Genomic DNA, 16,837 nt, shown 5'->3' on the forward strand with positions numbered 1-16,837 from the left:
TTTGAAGTCTTATCCTACCCGTCCAGGGAACGCCCGAACCTTGAGGTCCTGTCATGGACAGACCTTAGGTGGTGTTGTTTGGTCTCCAGTTTCCCAGAAAGATAAGCGGTTACCCTGTCTTGGGCTGAGTCATCCGTTGAGATACAGGCTCTAATCGACTCTGGGGCTGCAGACCTGTTTATTGATGCTGCCTTTGTATCGAAGCACTCGATTCCGCTGCAGCTGCGTGACACTCCACTTGCCATTGAGGCTCTTGACGGGAGACCTCTGCAGCCTGCCCATGTGACTCATGAGACTGTTCCATTGTCCATGGCCGTAGGGGCCCTTCACCATGAGATAATCCAATTCCAAGTTATTTCCTCACCTAAGTTTCCGCTGGTTATTGGTTATCCTTGGTTTCAGAGGCACAACCCTTCTTTTGATTGGCTTCATGCTGAGGTTCTGTCCTGGTCGCCACAGTGCAGTGAGAGATGCTTCCAGAAGGTAGCCAAGGTCCTGTGCACCTCTTCACTCTCCTCCCTGCCGGAGGAGTACCTCAATTTTAGCGATGTCTTTGACAAAGGTCAAGCCGGTACTTTACCTCCACACCGGTCGTATGATTGCGCAATTGACCTTCAATCTGGTGCCATACCCCCTCGTGGCTGCATTTACCCTTTGTCGGTCTTGGAGGATAAGGCCATGGAGGAGTATGTTACAGATGCACTTTCTTGAGGTTTCATCCACAAATCCTCGTCTCCTGCTGGTGCTGGTTTCTTTTTTGTGAAGAAGAAGAGTGGTGAGCTGAGACCTTGTATCGATTATAGGGGTCTCAATCTTTTCACGATTAAGAATGCCTATCCCATTCCATTGATTACGGAGTTTTTTGATCGCCTCAAGGGAGCAACGGTTTTCACGAAGCTTGATTTGAGAGGGGCATACAATCTCGTCAGGATTAAGGAGGGTGACCAGTGGAAAACTGCGTTTAATACCAGATCAGCTCATTATGAGTATCTCGTAATGCCTTTTGGCCTTTGTAACGCTCCGGCAGTTTTCCAGGAAATCATTAACGATGTGCTCCGAGATTTGTTGCAGTTATGTGTGGTGGTTTATCTCGACGACATCCTCATATTTTCCAAGTCCCTGGAGAGCCACCACACAGATGTCTGTCGTGTGCTTCAGAGACTAAGAGAGAACAATCTCTATTGAAAATTGGAAAAGTACGAATTCTATTGTGAACAGGTTAGATTCCTGGGCTATGTCATTTCCGATCGATTTTTCGATGGACCCAGAGAAACTTTCAGCGGTCCTACAGTGGCCTCGGCCCATGGGTTTACATCCCCTGCAGCATTTACTTGGCTTTGCCAACTATTATCGGAAGTTTATTCGTAATTTCTCGTCTTTGGTCAAGCCCCTGACTGATATGACCAGGAAAGACGGCAACCCACAGAGTTGGTCTCCGGAGTCCATTAAGGCCTTTGAGAGTCTTAAGGCTGCCTTTGTTTCTGCTCCTGTGTTGGCACACCCTGATCCTGCATTGCCTTTTATTGTAGAAGTTGATGCTTCTGAGACTGGAGTTGGCGCCCTTCTGTCTTATCGTCCTAACTCTGAGTGGCTACTTTTCCAAGAAATTGTCATTGGCAGAGTGCAATTACGAGATTGGTGACAGAGAGCTGTTGGCGATCATTTTAGCCCTGAAAGAATGGAGACATCTCCTTGAAGGTACCACTGTGCCGGTTCTCATTCTTACTGACCATAAGAATCTCACATTCTTGTCTGAGGCTAAGCGCCTCTCTCCCAGAAGGACGCAATGTGCTTTTTTCTTGTTGAGTTTTAATTACATTGTCTCCTTCTTACCTGGTACTAAGAATGTAAGGGCTGACACCTTGTCACAACAATTTTCCTCCACTTCAAAGATGGAGTCGGTTCCGGTTCCTGTGATTCCTCCTGATCGCATTCTGGCTACGGTTCACACCAGTCTTACTTCTCCTTTGGGTGACAAAATTCTTGCTGCTCAGGTTGATGCTCCTCCTGAGAAACCTTGTGACCGCTGCTTTGTTCCCGAGAGTCGTCGTACTGCTGTGCTCCAGACTTACCATTCTCCCAAGGCTGCTGGCCACCCTGGGAAGAATCAACTTTTTTGGGCCATTTCCCAACCATTCTGGTGGCCTAGTCTACGTGCTGATGTAACCGCCTTCGTAGCTGCCTGTTCCGTGTGTGTTCAGAGTAAGACTCCACGACACCTTCCAGTGGGCCTCCTACAACCCATATCCAATGGAGAGAGGCCCTGGACCCACCTGTCTATGGATTTCATTGTGGAGTTACCCAACTCCCAGGGCAACACAGTTATCCTTATGGTGGTTGATCAGTTCTCGAAAATGTCACATTGTATTTCACTCAAGAAGTTGCCTACTTCTAAGGAACTGGCTTCTATTTTTGCTCAGGAGATCTTCCGCTTACATGGGCTACCCAAGGTGATTGTCTCAGACAGGGGAAGTCAGTCTGTGCCCTGGTTCTGGCGAGCCTTTTGTGCACAGTTGGGTATTCAGCTTGCTTTCTCCTCTGTGTATCACCCGCAGTCTAATGGGGCCACAGAACAAGCCAATCAGTCATTGGAGCAATTCCTACGTTGCTATATTTCTGACCATCATAACCACAGGTCAGACCTCTTACCGTGGGCGGAGTTTGCTCACAATAGTGCCTTGAATTCAGCTTTCCGTTTGTCCGCGTTTATGGTGAACTATGGTTTCCAACCTTCCGTGTTGCCTGCCTTGTTTGTTCCGCAGAGTATTTCTGCGTTAGAGGAACCTCTCCGTGGCCTTTGTTCCACTTGGGCACAAGTCCAGGAGGCTTTGCGTCATGCTATGATAGGTACAGACTCCATGCTGACAGCAGACGCCTGCCTACGCCTTCCTACCAGGTTGGGGACAGAGTCTGGCTGTCGTCTCGCAACCTCCATCTTCGTGTTCCTTCTTTAAAGTTCGCACCTTGGTTTATTGGGCCTTTCCATATCCTTCGCAGGATTAACCCAGTGGCTTACGCGTTGGACCTTCCTCCTAGTATGCGCATCTCTAATGCATTTCATGTCTCCTTATTGAAACCTTTGGTCTGCAACCGCTTTACCACCTCGGTGCCATGTCCTCACCCTATACAGGTTGAGAACCATGAGGAGTATGAAGTACAATCCATTGTTGACTCTTGTAGGTTCCGTGGGCGCATACAGTACCTGGTGCATTGGAATGGGTACGGTCTGAAGGAGCGCTCTTGGGTCTCATCCTCGGACGTACATGCCCCTGTCCTCCTCCGTGATTTCCATAGATGTTTTCCCCTCAAGCCCGGTGGTCCTCCGAGGGGGAGGGGGTCATTGACGAGGGGGTACTGTCAGGGCTGGGCTCAGCCCTTCCTTCTCTGAGCTGGCCGCTCAGCTTTCAGCTAATTGCCAGCTTTTTTCACTCCACAGTGACTCAGCTGTTGATGATCTGCTCGTCTTTTCTAGCTACTTAAAGCCGTCCAGCTCACTTCATCTCTGCCTTCGCCTTTGGTCACATCTCTGTCCTACTACGTTGATCTCTGGCTCTCTGACATTGGCATTGGCTGACTACCCGATCTGGTTACTGAACTGGCTATGTTTCTGACAAGGAGATAGCTGTGGGGCAGTACCATTGCAGGGGGGAATGCTCCTTGGACTGGGGGACACTCATATGCTCCCTGGTAAGTAAAGATCACATCACCGACTCTGTACCTTACTAGGTAATCTGGAGGGGGGTCTGACATAAATGCTTACTGTTTCCTGGACAGGGATAGGAATGCTGCTCAAAACCATCAATTGACTGTGTTTTCTTATTGTCTAGCTGCTAGTAACATTTGCACCACTTACTGCCTTTGTTCTTTTTCTTGTTCCTTTTTATATGTTCTTCAACAGTTAAGTTATCTGTTTAATTTTGTATGGCATACCGCTATAGGACACAACGTTCATATTTGCCGGGGGTGGACCCCTCCGGTCCAGGGGCTCGCTTCCCGGCACTGTCTATCCACTGACCCACATAGGACTGCGCTCCATACCCAGGATTTTTCTGGGAGTGCCTTAGCCAGTTTGGCTACCTTAGCCCTTCTACCAGAGCTGCACAATCTAGTGACAGCCTCCTAATCTTCTTTCTCTCATTTGGGTCTAACCACCCTTACCTACTAATACTACATTCCCTCATACTTCCCTCCCCCCCCACTTATCCCTTCCTTTACAACACCCTCCCAAGTCACGAACATGGATATACTCAATATAGTCTCACTAAATGTGAAAGGCCTAAACATGCCTGAAAAGAGGCAAATGCTGCTTCATGACATGCAACGCATGAAAGCTTACATCATCCTTTTGCAGGAAATACACTTTAGAGAAAACGCCCTACCAATACTTAAGAACAGATTCTACCCGGTGGTCTACCACTCAATGTACACGGAATCCAGAGGGGTCTCCATCCTAATTTCAGCTAAGATACCCTGGATGCTCATAGACGCGAAGTCTGACAAGGAGGGTAGATACATATTCCTGAAGGGACAGATTGGAGACGTGATGGTAACCTTAGCAAACCTTTATGCCCCAAATGTACATCGGGACACATTTCTAAAACACCACCTAGAACGGCTGACGTAATACTCAGAGGGGCAACTGATCCTGGGCGGAGACCTTAACATCTCAATGCCAACGGAGGACACTTCCACTGGAACATCCTCAACCTTATGAGACATGCGCGAACGCATTTACTTGACATTGCATTCCGCGCAACTGATAGACGTTTGGCGTCTTTTCCACCCGGGAGAAAGAGACTACACATTCTTTTCGAGACCATACCAGACGTACTCACGTATTGACTATTTCCTGATCCCCCACAGACACTTACAAGTGATCAAAGACACCACAATAGGATTGATCACATGGTCAGACCACGCCCTGATAACCTTGCGTTACGCTATTTCAGACATCTCGACAGCGCAGAGACCACCATGGACACTGAACGAGAGCTTGCTGCAAGACCTGGAGGTCCCAGTAGATGTAGTTAAAGAGGTAGGACACTACTTCGACTCTAACAGCACCCCTGACTGTGATACCGGGGTAGTGTGGGAAGCACACAAAGCTGTGATTAGAGGGGTACTCATCAAACATGGCTCTCGATTCAAACGACAAAGGACTGCACAACTGACTTCACTACTAAACAAACTACAAAAACTAGAGATGAATCACAAGCAGACCCCGACCAGGCAACTGGAAACTGGACACGGTCCGTACACAGGTCACTGACCTCTTACGCTTCAAAGCCAACGTGGCATTGCAAGTCTGTCGGAGGAAAATATATGAATCCAGCAACAAATGCGGAAGACTTTTAGCCCAATCGCTGCTAGCTCAAAGGCTAGCGTCTTACATACCACACATCATATCCTCCACAGGACAGAAAGCTTCCCTGCCCCTGCACATTGTGCAGCAGTTCAGATACTTCCATACCTCCCTATATAACCTGAACACGACACCACCCACCCCATATGCGACCTCAGAATATATAACTACATCCCACATGCCCTCCCTAACAGCTGAAGCTAAAGACCTATTAGAAGACCCCATCACACTACCTGAACTTCAACTTGCATTAAGTACTGCCAAATCGGGTAAAGCTCCAGGTCCGGATGGTTTCACCATTCCATATTACAAGACCTTACTCCCTTCCCTGGGCCAACATCTAGTAAAACTGTACAATGACCTCACCTCAAGAAAAAAGTTCCACAGATCCACATTACAAGCGCAAATTTCATTTATACCGAAAGAAGACAAGGACCTAGCCCAATGTGGGAGTTACAGCCTAGTCTCCCTTTTGAACACTGACCTTAAACTCTTCACCAAGATCATAGCCTCCAGACTACAACAACACCTTACTTATCTAATAAATCAATACATAGATCAAGTTGGCTTTGTGCCAACCAGGGAAGCTAGGGGCAATACAATCAAAGTCCTAAACTTACTGCACATAGTCAACAGCACCAAAACTCCATGCGTTTTCCTTGGAACGGACGCTGAAAAAGCGTTCAACCGGGTAAGCTGGAAGTTCATGTTCGCGACGCTGAAACACATAGGACTGGGCGACAAAATGTTGAATTGGAGATCTGCGGCTTACTCAGACCCGACGGCTAGAATTAGAGCAAACGGTGTAATCTCGGATACCTTCCCGATCACCAACGGGACTAGACAAGGCTGCCCACTCTTGCCATTGCTCTTCACGCTGTCCTCAGAGCCCTAACTGTGCCATGTGAGGTCGAACCCAGATATAACCGGGGTAGAAGTTAACAAGTCACAATATAAAGTGTCCGCATACACCGACGATCTCATGTTCTCCCTCACAAACCCAGCCATCACCCTCCCCAACCTCATGCAGGAATTTGACACATATGGACAACTCTCCAACTTGAAAATTAACTTTAACAAATCAGAAGTGATGGGCATGGGAATCCCTCAACCACGACTCACGCATCTCCGAGCCAGCTTCCACTTACAATGGACTGATACGGCCCTGAAGTACTTAGGTACACACATCCCTCCGACATTCTCCCAACTATTCAAACTTAATTTCCCTCCCCTCCTAAAAACAGTCCAAAAATGACTTGATCAATGGAACAGTGGCCTACAATCTTGGTTTGGCCGCTGTAAAATCCTAAAAATGATGATCCTTCCTAAATTCCTTTACCTCTTACAGACCCTCCCAATTCATATTCCTGCGGATTACTTTAAACAAATACGATCAGCTTTCATAAAGTTTCTTTGGGCAGGGAAAAAACCCCGCCTACACCAGAAGATACTCTCACTCCCCAAACCCCACGGAGGTCTGGCAATGCCAGAAGTCCACACCTACTACCATGCCACCCACCTAAGCAGGCTCATTGACTGGTGCCGACATAAAGACACCAAACTATGGACACAGCTGGAACAAGCACAGAGTGAGACTCCTCTACATAGAGCCCCATGGTGCTACACCGCCCTTCCATCAGACCTCAAACGCCAACCACTGATAGGTAACACCATCAAAATATGTGCACAACTGATTACTACTTCCTCCCTCATTACCCGTGACTCACCCCTACGACCCATATTGGGTAACCCCCAATTCGAGCCAGGCATACGAGACAAGAGATTCCGGGATCTAGGCGAGGCGGGCCCATACTAAGCCTCTCACTTTAGCGCTATGGGATGCTGGAAAATGATTGCAGAACTTTCGGACCCCGAGGGCCAGTTCCATCTGGACTTTATGAGAGCTCTGCAGCTCTGCCATTTTCTCCAAAGTTTGCCACCCCCCATGGATACCAACCAGCCCCTCACAACTATGGCTCTGTACAGGGACAGGGGTACTATTGCACTCATTTTCTCTGACATATAATATGTTAATCACACCACCAGGGGAATATCAACTTCAAAGTGTCAACTTCAAAGAGACCTAAACTGCCACTTTACAACCAGCAAAATACAACACATTCTTAAATTCACACACAAATCCTCCCTGTGCACCAAAATTCAAGAGACAAACTATAAGATCCTTACACGCTGGTACAGAACCCCAGCTCTATTAAATAAATTTTTCCTTTCGACCCCAGACTTTTGCTGGCGCTGCCGAGAGGAAAAAGGCACACTTCTTCACATATTCTGGTCTTGTCCCCGGAACCAGAACTTCTGGGGAGAGGTCCGCCGGATAGTCCAAAAATTCTCGGACCGCAATGTCCCGGATGACCCGGCATACTTCCTCCTACACGCCAATGACACCTCTGCACGTGTTTACAAAAAATCAGTAATACGCCACTTACTAGATGCAGCCAAGGCTTGCATTCCCCTCCATTGGAAATCCCCACACCCGCCAGCCATTGGAGATTGACAACCCGTAACTTAGCCTCGGAGGAACCCTGTGTCAGTGTATATAACATACAACTAGAGAGCACCATTTGACGGGCAGAAGCTTGGTTTCATGCTCGTGAATCGCCACTCCCCCCCCCCCCCCCCCGTGTGACCCCTTTATATCCTATCCTACTCCCTTCCGTTTGTTCCTTTCAGCCATAAATCTGGCGGACTATAAAATTAATCACGTCATACTTGCTTGCTGCATACTACATAACTTTTTACGTAGACATTCTGCTACATATCTAACCTCTGTTGGGCCTGAGGCCGGACTTGTACAAGATCCAACAATGACAGGCCTGGAAATTGGCCGTATTGGCTTGGCCCCCCGAACCACACGTCAAGTGCGTGAGCGATATGTGAATTATTTTAATGGTCGGGGGGCCATTGCTATTCAAGAAGAGCTTTAATTTTACAGAATAAAAAAAAATTTTTTTGAAAAAATATCTTGTTTTTATTCTTGTTTGCATTTAGTTTGGTCTGTCTCCTAGTGCACTTGTAGTAGTGGCAAGTGCATTTACCTTTAGTTGTCACTGTAACCACACAAAAATTTACTAAACATATTATTGAGAAATAATCAGCCACACACATTGTAGTAGTAAAAACATTTTACTGTGTGCACATTGAAAGGTGCATTTTTTTAAACATTTTTTGTTTTTTTTGTTTTTTGGTTATTTTTTTTTATTTTTTTATTTTTTTTTTTAAATAATTTATTTTTTAGAAAATGTTATTAAAGGCATATTTAAACAAAAATACACCTTGTTTAAAATCTTAAAATTCACAACAGTGTTTTGAAAAACATACAAAAAATCAAAGAACTTACAAAGTTCAACATTTTAAGAACGGTGCTGGTGATGTCACCCTTGTAAATAGAAAATATATAATATGCTCAAAATTGAGCATTACAAAAGGGTCAAGTCAACATGTGCTATCTCCCATCATGGGGGAGCAATGTACGTGTTTTGTGTGTGCAATCCCTTTGTTCCTCTCACCACTCAATAATTTTGAGGATGAAGGGGTTGCAAACACAAAACAAGTACATTGATATCCCATGATGGAAGATAGCACATGATGACACACCGTGTGCATCATAAAAATTTCTTGGTAACGAAAAAACTTGTAACCAAAATTTCAAGAAGAAAGAAACTTCACAAGGAAATGAAGAAGATGATTGATGTTTTTAGGCAAAACGTTATTATATTCTCTAAATCTCTAAACTACGTCCCTTTCTAACCAGTGAAACCACAAAGCTCCTGATTCACTCCCTGGTTATCTCTCGCCTTGACTACTGCAACTCACTCCTCATTGGCTTACCTTTAAATAGACTATCCCCCCTTCAGTCCATCATGAATGCGGCTGCCAGACTCATCCACCTTACAAACTGCTCAGTGTCTGCTACCCCTCTCTGCCAATCCCTCCATTGGCTACCACTCGCCCAACAAATTAAATTCAAAATACTAACAATAAGTTACAAAGCCATCCACAACTGTGCCCCCAGCTACATCACTAACCTAGTCTCAAAATACCAACCTAAACGCCATCTCCGTTCCTCCCAAGATCTCCTGCTCTCTAGCTCCCTCATCACCTCCTCCCATACCCGCCTCCAGGACTTCTCCCGAGCCTCGTCCATCCTCTGGAATTCCCTACTCCAATCTGTCAGACTGTCTCCAAATTTATCCACTTTTAGGCGATCCCTGAAAACTTTCCTCTTCAGAGAAGCCTATCCTGCCTCCATCTAACAACTGCACTATTTTCTCCATTAGCTAATCCGTCACAGCTATTACCCTTTTGTATAACTTGACCCTCCCTCCTAGATTGTAAGCTCTAACGAGCAGGGCCCTCTGATTCCTCCTGTATTGAATTGTATTATACTTGTACTGTCTGCCCTAATGTTGTAAAGCGCTGTGTAAACTGTCGGCGCTATATAAATCCTGTATAATAATAATACTATTCTGCCCAAAACATCAATCATGTTCTTCATTTCCTGTTGCATGGAGTCCAGGCGAAGTTACATGCTGTGAATTTGGACACGAATTTTATCAATTTGGCCATTCCACAGCATTATCTGGCCAATCAGTCTTTGAGCACTGTCTGTGGTGAATGGCTCTGCCGCTTGGCCTTCCACAACCAAAAGCTCACCTAAAATGTGTGAAAAAAACGAGGGTTAAAATATGCATGCCTAAATACATTACCTTACGCTGGGGTGTCAGTCACTCACTTGGTGGGGTTGAAAGGTCGCACACTCCCTCCACCTCTCCTTCCTCCAGCTCGTCGGGTGGGCATGGTCTTGGGCTGGGGCTTGGGCTATCTTCAGCCTCAGGCTGGTGACTTGGGCGGGTCCTGGGATCCTTGGACTGTTGTCTGAGTCTTTTCTCCCTTATGATAAGTCAACAAAAGGTATAGTTAAAACACAGTGATATTTTAGATTTTTAAAAATACTCTGAAACGTTGGTTAGGAGTTATGGACAATTGCCTTTTTTTGTCCTCAAAAAATTAGAAGACAGGATGAACATTCCCTCTGAACAACAATTCTAAACAATACACATTTTCATGCAAGTTTCACAGATGCAGATACCTCAATGATCTCCTATGTGTATTACCCCTCTAAAATTTCTTTATGGTCACATAATACACTAGTGCTCGTGAGTCCAGATGTGGAAGCAGCTGCTGTGTCCTGTCCTTACATTACACTGAATCATTTTTGAAGAAGCATTATATTTTCCAACACATCTACACCACATCCACAAATTATTGGAATACGAAAAATTATCAAGACATACATGTATATGTCCAACCCTGTACCATCGTATTTGGCGAAAAAAACCCCGTCATTTTCTTTAGTATCATATGTCTTTTACAAAGAACGGTCTTTACGAACGATGCTGTATAAACAAAAAAAATATGGATGAGCATGCAAGTTAAGTATCTCAATAGGAAAACACAACAAGTACTTACTTTATTAAGCAGCTTCTTTATTTGCCAATATTGTTCTGGTTCCCGACTTTTGATGTCAGACCACCGCTTCCTCAATTGTTCTTTAGACCGTTTTGTGCCAAATTTAACTTCTAGAGCGGTGACAACTGAGGACATTATTTTGTCCTTATGCATATTCGGTCATGTGTACGGTCCTTTTTTGCCATCGTAGTCCTCCCTTCTCAATATGGACACCATCTGCACCATCTCTTCAAAAGCCATGTTGGTGGCCTTATATCTCCTCCTGGATGTGGATGGTTGTGGCTTCGGGCTTTCCTCCGCGCTACTTCCACTGATTCTCTCCGCCATCTTTCTCTATCTACTCCCACTGCGCAACGAAGAGTGAAGGGGCGGGGACAAATCGGAGCATGACACATGCGCAGTGTATATAAAGCTATTACGATGGCCTACGTATGTCTGTGCGGAAGTAGCGAGCGTCAGAAACGAAGGTAAGATTAAACGTGGGTGTGTGTGTGTGTATATGTGTCCCCTAGATTCTTCCCAAAATAATCCTGGGAGTTCTGACTGACATTACAGTTTTGATCTTGTGTCTTGTCTTTCAGCAACAATGAATCCCTTTAAAGAGGCAGATTTTTTGTTGCGATTTATTCACCTATATCAGGAAAAGAAAAACCTGTGGGAGGTCAAACACCCACTATATTACAATAGAGATGTAAGGAAGGCAACACTGGGCACACTTTTAGAATTTGTGAAGACTCGAGTCCCCCAGGCAGACCTCAAGTTTGTGGACAAGAAAATTGGTATCTTGCGAATAGGGTTGTCCCGATACCACTTTTTTAGGACCGAGTACAAGTACCGATACTTTTTTTCAAGTACGCGCCGATACCGATTACCGATACTTTTTTTAATGTCACGTGACAGTTTTTTTTTTTTTTGTTTTTTTTTGTTTTTTTTTTACAATTGACAATTTTTATTATTTTTCAACAGAAGAAAAATTAACAATTACAGCACTATAGTGTTGGGTACAGGATTAAAAAGAAGTCATAGTGTCACATTTCAATTTGGCACATAGTCATCCAAACATTGGACGGTTAAGCCTGGTAGTATAAACAGTTAGTAATGAAACGGAGTAGATTAACTAGACAGTTAAACGTTTCATACTTTGTATCCATTAGTACCCTTTACATATGTATATAGTTTCAAAAAAAAGGAAAGGAAAAAAAAAAAAAAAAAAAAAAAAAAAAAAAAAAAATTTAAAACAGTAAAAAAGAGAGAAAAAAGAGAGTAGGTAGAAGGGGGAGAGAAGAGGGGGGGGGGGGGGAAGGTCGCCACCCATCACCGAACCCGGGACACGCCTGTGGGGGACGGGTTATAGGTACATGAATGACCTATATCATTAAGTCACAGGGGTCTCAAACAGAACCCAGGGTTCCCAAATACGGTTATGTTTCTCAAGAGTGTCATTTAATGAGGCCGTAAGATATTCCATTCTTTTAACATCTCTAATCCTGGAGTGCAGCTCAGTCAGTGAAGGAGTCTCTCTTTTTTTCCATTTTAGAGCCACCAGGCAGCGTGCTGCAGTAAGCACATGGGCTAAAAGTTTTTTGGAGGTTTTTGAGAAGGTGGTAGGCAGAAGGCCTAAGAGAAAGATCTTCGGATCTAGAAGCACTCCAGTATCAAAGATAGACTGGAGTAGGGATTGTACCATACTCCAGTAAGGGCTGATTAGAGGGCAGGTCCAATAGACATGAAATAGTGTTCCCCTATCTTTATAGCATCTCCAACAGCGAGAGTCGGCTGTGGGATATATAGAGTGGAGCAGGTCAGGGGTCTGATACCAATGGAATAGTATTTTGTATTGATTTTCTTTATAAAGCGTACATATGGAGCTTTTAGTAGCCTGGTTCCATATAGATTGCCAGGTCTTAAGGGATAGATCTGAGCCCAAAGCCTGCTCCCACTTAGCCATATATGGGTGTCGTGGCCCATCTGGTGAGAAATCAGTGACCAGTATTTGGTAGGAACGTGAAATCATGCCTTTAGGAGACGAGCCCTCTAAACATAGTTTTTCGAAGTCTGTCAGGGGAGAGAATCTTAAATTCGACCTCAGCGATTGTGCATAATGGCGTATTTGTAGGTAACTGAAAAAAGCCTGTTTGGGAAGATCAAAAATTTTTTGTAGTTCTTGGAAGGATCGTAGCATTCTAGTTTTAGGGTCAATTAGTTGTCCATACCGAAATATAGCCTTGTCCATCCAGAAGTGGGACATCTGTGAGGTTAAGCTGTCAGGGATATTGGGTGTGAATAGAAATGAGGTGACTGGGGACGTCATTGTGGTGAGTGGATATTTCAGTTTGGCCCGTCGCCATAGTGTACGTAGAAGAGCCATTGGTCCTAGCAATTGTACGCTGTTTGGAGGTATATCAGAGCTCCAAAGCATGGAATTTGGGTGTATAGGGGCTAGCCATAGCTTTTCTATCTGAGTCCACCTATTGTAAGCGTGTAGGGTACACCAGGAGGCTATAGGTCTTAGTTGGGCTGCTAGATAGTACTTAGCTATATTGGGGAACGCCAGTCCTCCTTGGGTACGTGGGGCGTATAGAACTAATCTAGCAACACGGTGTCTTTTATAATTCCAAAAGAAGTTTATTAGGTCACCCTGAAGTTTTTTTAGGTGTGAACTCGGGATGGGGATAGGGAGCGTCTCGAACAAATATAGAAGTCTAGGTAGTATCGTCATCTTCAAGGTTGCAAGTCTACCAAAAAGGGACAATTTCAGAGATCTCCATTTATTTAAGGATGTTCTAATAGAAGCGAATATTTGGGGAAAGTTGGCCTTGTATAGAGTGTCGTATGTGGGAGTGATATGCACCCCTAGATATTTTAAGGAAGAGGTCCGCCAAGAATATGGAAAAGTTTGTGAAAGCGTTGAGAATGTCTGGGGTGTTAAATTAAGAGGGAGAACCTCTGTCTTGGAGCTATTAATTTTGTAACCCGAGAGGGTGCTATATCTCTCCAGCTCTGCTTGTAAATTCGGAAGAGATATGCGGGGTTGGGTGAGAGTGAGGAGGACATCATCTGCAAATAAGGAGATTTTGAAATCTCTAGTACGGACTGGTATACCGTGTACATTTGGGTTGTTTCTGATATGTGCTGCCAGTGGTTCAATGCATAGGGCATATAAAAGAGGGGAGAGTGGGCAGCCTTGGCGGGTCCCATTAGAAATTAAAAAAGTAGGGGAAGTTGCAAAGTTAGTGCGAACCTGGGCTGTTGGGGCCGAGTATAGGTGGGTGATAGCTCGAAGGAACGGGCCCTCAATACCAGCCCGGTTGAGAGTCGCGAACAGGAAGGGCCAGCCCAGCCTGTCAAAGGCTTTTTCGGCGTCCAAACTGAGCAGTATTGCCTCTAAGTTGTTCCTGTTCGCGATCTCAACCAGGTCAATGACCCTCCGGGTGTTATCCCCAGCCTGTCGACAAGGAATAAAGCCTACCTGGTCTCTATGGATCAGAGACGGCATAAAGTTGTTTAATCTATTGGCCAATATTTTCGTAAAGATTTTTAAGTCAGTATTTAGAAGTGCTATCGGCCTGTAATTGGATGGGAGGGTGTGGTCTTTCCCCAGCTTTGGGATTAGTGTCAGGTAAGAGTTTTGCATATCTCTGGGGATGGGTGTGTTAGAGAGAAATGAATTAAAGAGGTTTGTCATATGGGGGAGTAAGTGTGTTAGAAACGTCTTATAATAGAGGTACGGTAGTCCGTCAGGCCCAGGGGCCTTATTATTTGGTAGCAGTTTAATTGTTTCTGTTATCTCCTCCTCTGTGATGGAGGCGTTAAGAGTCTCCAGGGCAGAGGAAGTGAGCTTGGGAGTGTCTGCTTCTGCTAAATAGGTGTAAATAGCCTGGGTTATGTCAGGAGGAGGTGGGTTGTGCGGGACATTCGGGTCGTTATACAATGCGGAGTAAAAATCGTGAAAAAGTTGTGCTATTTTGTCAGGGTGGGAGTGGAGGACGCCATTTGCCCTAAGTTGTGTAATGGAAGCATTTGCTGCCTGATCGCGAAGCTGTTTCGCCAAGAGTGTGTGTGGTTTGTTGGCTTTGTCGTAGTAAGTCTGTCTAAGCCTGACTAGCGCCTTTTCTATCTTCCCTATTTCGATATCTCTCAGTCCAGCCCTTACACTAGTGAGTTCTCTAAGGGTTGTCAGTGATGGGGACTGGAGCAAGCGCATTTCTAGATGCTTGAGTTTGTCCAGAAGAGCGCTGCGTGTAGCATTAGCGTTTCTTTTTAAGGCTGTGGAAAGTGAGATACATTGACCTCGTAAGACCGCCTTATGGGCCTCCCACAAAGATGGGGCGGAGATCTCGGAGGAGCAATTTTCCACAAAGTATTGCTTCAAAGTTTGTTCTAGTTCCAGTCTGGATGGGTCATGTTTAAGTAGGAAGTCATTTAGGCGCCAGTGGCATTTGCGAAGGGAGCTCGGGGAGAGTGTCAGAGATAATGTAATCGGTGCATGGTCCGACCAGGAGATGGCCTGAATGTCTGGTTTCGTGCATGTTCGCAGCGTCGGGGCATTAACAAAGAAATAGTCTAGTCGTGAGTGGGACATATGGGGATGGGAATAAAAAGTGAATTGTTTAGCTGATGGATATGTGGTGCGCCAGGTGTCGAACAGGGCATATTTCCTAGTAAGTTGGCGAAACTGGGTGGCTGTTCTATTGGTGGTTGCCTGAGATTTCCCCCGGCCCATTGAGTGTTTATCAAGACCTGGAGAATGGACAAGATTAAAGTCTCCTCCGATCACCAGGTATTGATGGGGGGCCTTAAACAGGCGGTCAAAGACCCTAGACAAAAAAGGGATTTGATTCGTGTTTGGGGCATAGATATTGCATAGAGTGATACTCACTCCTCTCCAAAGGCCTCGGAGGATGAGGTAGTGTCCTCGAGGGTCAGAGTATTGGGTTTGCAACTGGAAGGGGGAGCCTTGCTTAAAAAGGATTGCCACCCCTGCCCGTTTATGTGGGCCAGAAGCCTGATATATATGAGGGTATTGCCGTCGTGCAAATGTCATGGTGCCTGTTTTATCAAGGTGGGTCTCTTGAATGAAAATAATGTCCGCTTTAGACCGTTTGAACTCTCGTAGCGCTAGGCTTCTCTTAACGTTTGAGTTAAGGCCCTTTACATTTAGTGAAAATATATTAATCATGGTGGGTGTTTAGTGGAGAGGTATAGTAGCTTACCTAGCAGGTGCAGCAGAGCCTTGGAGTGTAGGAAGTCCCTATAGTGGGTCTCCATGGTGGTTGCGGTATGAAAGCCTATGGCCCCCTGAACATGAACCCGGTCCCGGAGACGGGTGACGGCCAGGGAGTTGGGAAGGGAGTGAGAAATAGGGATAGCAGTGGGAGAAAAACATAAGAAAAGGTACAAGAAAGAGAAAAAAAACACAAAGGTTAGTGCAACATTAAGGTTATTCAACCATTCACAATATAACCCACCTACACAGAGTGATGGGATGGGAGACTCCGAAGGGCCCCCTCCGACGTCGGGGCCAAAAATACCAGCGTCAGAGAAAATAAAAAAGGGAGCCATTCGGAGAGTCCCAGGGGGGAGGAAAGGATGGACCCAAAGGGGAGAGGAGAACCCCCCTCCGGGCCTGCCCGCATCTAAGAAAAATTTTATGAAAACTTAAGTAACAGAAAAAACAGGGAACCTGCATGCATAAAAATGGCAGCCGACATGTCTATACTAATGTCACTGATCTGGATGAAAGAGTAAACCCATGAGGCTTTTGATTCGTGGAAGTTGAAGCAAAAGTAAGATAACTTCTATGGGTTCAAAAATGATGGTATAGAGGTATACGTATATGAAATTTTCTCTATGTAATAGTATTCTCCTATAGTCTAAACTCCCACAGGGGGGAGGCAAAACGGAGAGGGGGTGCCATGTCCCTCCCCTGAAACAGACAAACAGTGAGAAAGAGAGGAGAGAATGAGAGTGGGGAGTAGGTGCAGA

The sequence above is a fragment of the Aquarana catesbeiana genome, linkage group LG10 (assembly GCF_042186555.1).
Source record: "Aquarana catesbeiana isolate 2022-GZ linkage group LG10, ASM4218655v1, whole genome shotgun sequence".
Classification (NCBI taxonomy): domain Eukaryota; kingdom Metazoa; phylum Chordata; class Amphibia; order Anura; family Ranidae; genus Aquarana; species Aquarana catesbeiana.